General features: G+C 45.1%; 1 protein-coding gene across 1 annotated transcript in view; it reads left to right on the top strand.

The window, feature by feature from the left end:
- The window catches only part of SLC37A2 (solute carrier family 37 member 2), a 65,482-nt gene that overhangs the window by 55,273 nt on the left and 3,838 nt on the right, over positions 1–6,371 (top strand). Inside the window, exon 19 of the mRNA XM_018564979.1 lies at positions 4,286–4,296. The gene's annotated coding sequence lies outside the window, so the exon portion shown is untranslated. The remainder of the gene's footprint in view (positions 1–4,285; positions 4,297–6,371) is intronic.

The raw sequence follows: 6,371 nt of genomic DNA, 5'->3' as shown, positions 1-6,371 counted from the left end.
CTAAACCCCCCCTCCAAACCTTCCCCCTCTGCCCTCCTGTCTTCCCCCGTTCGAGCGCTGTACAATAGGACATATCTCCCAATTTTCCATGTGACTTTGAACACTAAAGTTTGTTGAATGTGGAATTTGGCAGTGTGCGGTGGGATATATGTGAGTGAATTTGGAACAATAAAGCTTGTTGAATTTGGAGATTATCGGTGTGCAATCTGCGTTCTTCATTGTTGGAAGGCTGAAAATCCTCCTATGCGGCTCTGCCACCTCTAGGCACATGCCTACAGCGCCTAATGGGGAATCCACCCCCTGCGCATAACTCTTTTGCATTCTTCAGGACAATCTATTGAGAGATCCAATCCTGGAACTTACATGCTTTGTGACAGTAACACTTGCCACAGTTGCAGTGCTCCCGGTATTTGACCCCCAAGGCTGAGTAGCAAAGTTCTTGAGGCCTACGTTGGACTGCCAACCAAGCAGAATGACAATTATGAGGCCATGGTTGATTTACAGATTGTGAAACATGAAAATAGAGGTGTACCTGGGATACACTGGCATTGGGGTTGTTTCCTCTGGGCATTATAAAACACCCCAGCACACCTACAACACACCCCTTTAGACTTTTTGATTGGGTAGGGCAGCTCCCTAGCACCCTACCCTCTCCAGGGGGAAAGTAAAGGGAGGTACATGAGCAAGTGTCAGCTATCATTTTCAAGTGATCCAATTTCTACACTTCACCAGGATCCCATGGACTTAACTTATGTACATTTCACTTTTAAACCTTTTTATTATTACTGCTGATTATATATTTCTTGCAGTGTCTATCACTCCATATGCTGAATTTCTGAATGCTCATACTAGAGACTATGCCTCTCTGAAGAAGCTACTGTAGTGTATTTGTTACATTCCTGTCTAGGTGTGGCAGCAAGTGATATAGACCTTGTTTTAAAAGGTCAGAATCAATATCAGATGCTGTGGGTGTAGATCAGGGGTGCCCATTAGGTAGATGGTGATCTACTAGTAGCTCTCAAAGCTGATGCTGGTAGACCAGGAAGGGGGGGAATGGCGGCCCATTTATTCCATGTTGGTATATTTATTTAGCTGTGCACACATGATTCCCTATCAGCCCGAGACTGCTGAGCTGAGCTCCCCGACACCTTTCTGGTGGATACTGGGGGTTGTAGTGCCATGTGTTACATCAAAGAATATTACTTTACACAGCAAAATACAGCAAGGTGAGCCAGGAGAGAGAGAAAGGAGAGACAGCCTGGAGAGAGAGCGGGGAGACAGCCAGGAGAGAGAGTGAGGAGAGACAGCCAGGAGAGAGAGCGGGGAGACAGCCAGGGGAGAGAGCAAGGAGAGACAGCCAGGGGAGAGAGTGAGGAGAGACAGCCAGGGGAGAGAGCAAGGAGAGAAAGCTAGGAGAGCGAGGAGAGACAAACAGGAGATAGAGAGCGAGGGCGGGTTTTTTGTTGTTGGTAGATCTCATGTAGCTCGTCATTTGAAAAGTAGATCTTAACACAAACAATTGTGGGCACCCCTGGTGTAGAAGTTTAGCTGGTCAGTTGGCATGCCTCAGTGAAGGTCACTTTCAGTCTGATGGTGCTTAGATTCTTGTACCGCGAGCAATAAAATCTCTGTACATGGTGAGGCAGCAAATGTGTACCCCACAGGGTATTCCTCTCTGCTTTTAGGGCTCATTAATCCTGCTAGGTGCACATGGACTTAGCAGAACATGTAGTGTTTAGGTGCTTCACCCTGCGCTTAGCAAAAAAGACTTCGCTTCGTACATAGCCATTGACATGAGCTGTAAGATTGGCCACACACATCAATGTTGCATCTTTTTTTCAGTTTGGTCAAACTTTTAGTATTTGTGTCTTTTCTCTCATTGTGTTTGCTGTTTCCTGTTGTTATGTCCTTCGGAGGACCGCATGTTGTCCTAAGGTGATTGTAGCAGCACAGTGGCATAGTGGTTAGTGCTTCTCCCCTGGTTTGATCCAGCCAGGTCACTAAATACAAAGAGTTTGCATGTTCTCCCTGTGCTCGTGTGGGTTTCCTCTCACACTCCAAGGACATGCTGCTAGGTAAATTGACCCTCTATATATGGATGTGAGATAGGAACCTTAGAGTGTAAGCTCCTTGAGGGCAGGGACTGATGTGAATGTGCAACTATGCAAAGTGCTGCGTAAATTGTCGGCGCTCTATAAATACCGGTAATAAGTAAGGTGAAATATAAAAGCGTCTTACCATTTTTGACCAGTAGATGGGGACATCGGAGCAGAGAATGTTTATACTCATTCCCAATTGGTCCAGATTGGCTTCTTTGATTGGAGTAATATCATAGGTTACCGTATTGCTTGGTGGAGCGTTCTGTAGAAATAAAGAATATCGAACTATTAACCTTTCACCCATCATCCTGCGCTATGTACACAAATGAAAAAGGAGGAAAAGGTGTGCGGTGCTGGATCACTTTGTGCAGATAGGTATCCTGGGTATAGGTTCCATCTGATGTAAAAACAAGGTTCTTTTTAGGCAGCTTTTTGGAGGACGAGGACCTGGAGTCAGCTTGTATCTCAAAATGATGTTTGTTTAGATTGAGGAAAGCTATAGGCAGACAGGCTGCGTAAAAGTTCCAATCGATTTTTTATTAAAAGTTGCATTCAATAAACAACCAGAACGATTTGGGGGGGCTCCCTTTTATTAGGGCTTAGAAGGTGCTGAAGGAATTCTATTCTGAACCAATAGCCCCGAAATGATTTAATGAGGAATAAACTGGTTACCATTCAGGAGAAAAGTCTTCTCTAGTCGCTGGTTTGGCCAGTCTGATACTAGGAAATGCATTTCCTTCATCACCTTCTAAACCCTGATGAAGGGGGACCTTCCCCCAAAATATGTTGAGCCTCTATTGATGACTTTGGCTTGACTTTATTATGATTAGGTCTTTTTGGTTTTTGCTTCATTCTAAGTAAACAGTGTAGGTGTAGAGTCGTCCCTCATACATTGGCTGATTAAGAGATGTCACTGATTGGAGCAGTGGCGGCCGCTATGGGGGCCGGGCACAGGGGGTCCCGGCCAGGGCATCCCTCTGATGCCGTGTGGGCCGCCTGGGTCGCTATGGCATATCGGGGTGCTGGCTGTCACTGACATAGCTCAGCAGCATCTATGAGGGAGAACGTTCCCCCTCACAGCCGCTGCAGAGCTGTGTCAGTGACAGCCAGCAGATGCGGCCGAATAGGCCAGTTACACCGGCATTTGCAGTAAAGAAGGAGGCGGGGCCCGCCTAACAGCAACCCCGCCTCCTCTGACATCACTGGCCAGCGATCTAAGAGCAGGTGGGGCCAGTGATGTAAGAGGAGGCGGGGCCCGTCGATAGAAGAAGGCGGAGCCCGGGGACGGAAGAGGAGGCGGGGGCCCGGCGACCACTATAGAGAGTATGTGGTGGGCATAGCAAGTGGCATAACTAGCAATCACGGGGCCCCATACTCAATTTTGCTATGGGGCCCTGTGATTTCTAGTTACGCCCCTGGATTGGAGGATACACTTTGTTTTTATAAATATCCCCATTAGACTTACATTGCTCTGGAATTTAGTGTATATTAAGGTGACACTAAACTCAGGAATTAAACCTTATACAACAAAGAACAAAACAGAGAGGATAGAGAGAACGCGACAGCATTCAGATTACGGGAAACGCCATGTCTGCCTCAGGATACCTATCAACATTTTTTTATCAATATTAAAATATAACACGAGGATGCAGCCAGGTGTGAGTACATAAATGTATTATTTAGGAACCAAATTATTATTTAGTGGCCGTCAGCGACCAGTCAATGTTAGGGCAGAAAGGGGGAGGGGCAAGACTGGTACAAGACAACAGAAGGGCAACAGTGCCGTGTCAGATTCCTCGCATCACCTTTCATCATCTCGTGGAGTCACGAGGCGGCCCAACCAAGTACTGATGGGGTGGTCATAATAATCTGCCCACTCAGCGTATCTACAGCTTGCATCCATTAATGTTTGCTGGGAACATTGCCTAAAGTTGGCCATATACTGTACATGGCAATTTTAACCACTTACCATCCCTGGGAATCTCGCATAAAATTGCGAGAAATGATCAGAACCCATGAGCTTGAACAACCACCAGAATTCCGTCCATTGTCGTAGTTCATAGTTTAGGTACTTGAATGGATTTTTAAGATTTAACTCCGGAGTTTAGTGTCCCTTTAATTAATCATTTCCCACTAAGATGTTTAATTTATCTATAGAAAGTTTCTTTATATTATAAGCGTTCTAGAATTGTAGACAGTATGTGATGTGATGTGAGGGGAAATAAGATGTTATTATGTACAGAAAGTAATCAGAGGAAAGAGTAAGGAAATAAAGACAAGTTTCAGTCATATGACCCCCATGGGCCTGCGGCGGTCGTACCCCATAGACCCCCCTGTAGTCACTGTATAGAATAGAGGAGAATGATATAGGAGGCAGTAGAAGAACTCACGGGAAGGTTCCCATCGCTGTTCTTGGTGTCTTTCTCTTCCATGTTCCTACGAAGGGATCTTCTGGAGTTGTCTCCACACAGATGAAGTTCTGGAGTATTTATAGACTGAGCTGAATGTGTTTCGGACTGGTTGGCAGAGATTTAAAACAATAAATAACATATTCAATAACAAAGGCAACCATCCAACAATTAAACCTTGAACAAATATCATATCTGCAGAAGGATTTAAATTCCCCAAGATGTAGCAGGACGATAAGGACATTCCATACAAACAAGGAAGCTGAGGGGTAAAATTAAAAGTCAATATTCTATAAATCCAGATTGCGATCATCAATGACCCTGCGGTGTGTTTGGAGTCACGGGGAGGTCACTACAGCTCATGATGAGGTATAAGGTATGAGCACTTATAAAAGCATTCTTTACCTGAGCACGTTCATCCTCCTTCCACCGAACTATCAAGCAAGTCCACTTATAGTCTATAGTGCAGATTGGATGCCGCAGAGAACTTTCTCCAGAAATTCATTTCCAAACACACTTCCTCCTCCCATGCAGAATGCCAAATGCTGTGTGTACAAGACCTAATAGAAACAATCTGAATGGTATTCAGGAGCAACATAGACCCTGTGTATTTAAAAAAAAAAAAAACCCCTCTATTCACCATTTTTTAAACCATTATATGCCAACTCATCCAAAGCTGATATCTAAGTCACGGTGGCTGGAAAATTGAATCACATTATGGATTCTTATATTTCTTGTAGACTACAGTGTGAGAAATATTGTATCAACCTGCCAATAGATCTCCTATGCGGTCCAGCTGTGAGAGGGTGATATCTTTGTTACAGTCTAAGAGAGAAACTGCTATGGAGGAATCTCACCATTGTGGGAGGGGCAGAGACACAAACTACTGGGAGGAGATCTCACCATTGTGGGAGGGGCAGAGACACAAACTACTGGTAAGTCCACTTATAGTCTATAGTGCAGATTGGATGCCGCAGAGAACTTTCTCCAGAAATTCATTTCCAAACACACTTCCTCCTCCCATGCAGAATGCCAAATGCTGTGTGTACAAGACCTAATAGAAACAATCTGAATGGTATTCAGGAGCAACATAGACCCTGTGTATTTAAAAAAAAAAAAAACCCCTCTATTCACCATTTTTTAAACCATTATATGCCAACTCATCCAAAGCTGATATCTAAGTCACGGTGGCTGGAAAATTGAATCACATTATGGATTCTTATATTTCTTGTAGACTACAGTGTGAGAAATATTGTATCAACCTGCCAATAGATCTCCTATGCGGTCCAGCTGTGAGAGGGTGATATCTTTGTTACAGTCTAAGAGAGAAACTGCTATGGAGGAATCTCACCATTGTGGGAGGGGCAGAGACACAAACTACTGGGAGGAGATCTCACCATTGTGGGAGGGGCAGAGACACAAACTACTGGAGGAAATCTCACCATTGTGGGAGGGGCAGAGACAAACTACTCGGAGGAGATCTCACCATTGTGGGAGGGGCACAGACACAATCTACTGGGGGAAATCTCACCATTGTGGGAGGAGCAGAGACACAGACTACTGGAGGGAAATCTCACCATTGTGGGAGGAGCAGAGACACAAACTACTGGAGGGAAATCTCACCATTGTCGGAGGGGCAGAGACACATACTACTGGAGGGAAATCTCACCATTGTGTGGCGACTCATATCATTTTATGAGTCGCCACAGTAAGTGCTATTGGGGCAGCCAGGTGGCTAAAATCCTTAGAAAGGCTATCGAAGACCCGTTCATTCCAGCGGCTCCAGAGGGGGTGAGCGCTACAAACACAAGAGCCAAATAGTGCTGGGACAAGGTGGTCCTTTAGCACCCAAGGCAAAATGGCC

The sequence above is a fragment of the Nanorana parkeri genome, unplaced genomic scaffold, assembly GCF_000935625.1.
Source record: "Nanorana parkeri isolate BGI_ZX_2015 unplaced genomic scaffold, ASM93562v1 scaffold802, whole genome shotgun sequence".
NCBI lineage: Eukaryota > Metazoa > Chordata > Amphibia > Anura > Dicroglossidae > Nanorana > Nanorana parkeri.
Note: the sequence above shows the minus strand (reverse complement) of the source record. Positions and strands in the feature narration are given on the sequence as shown.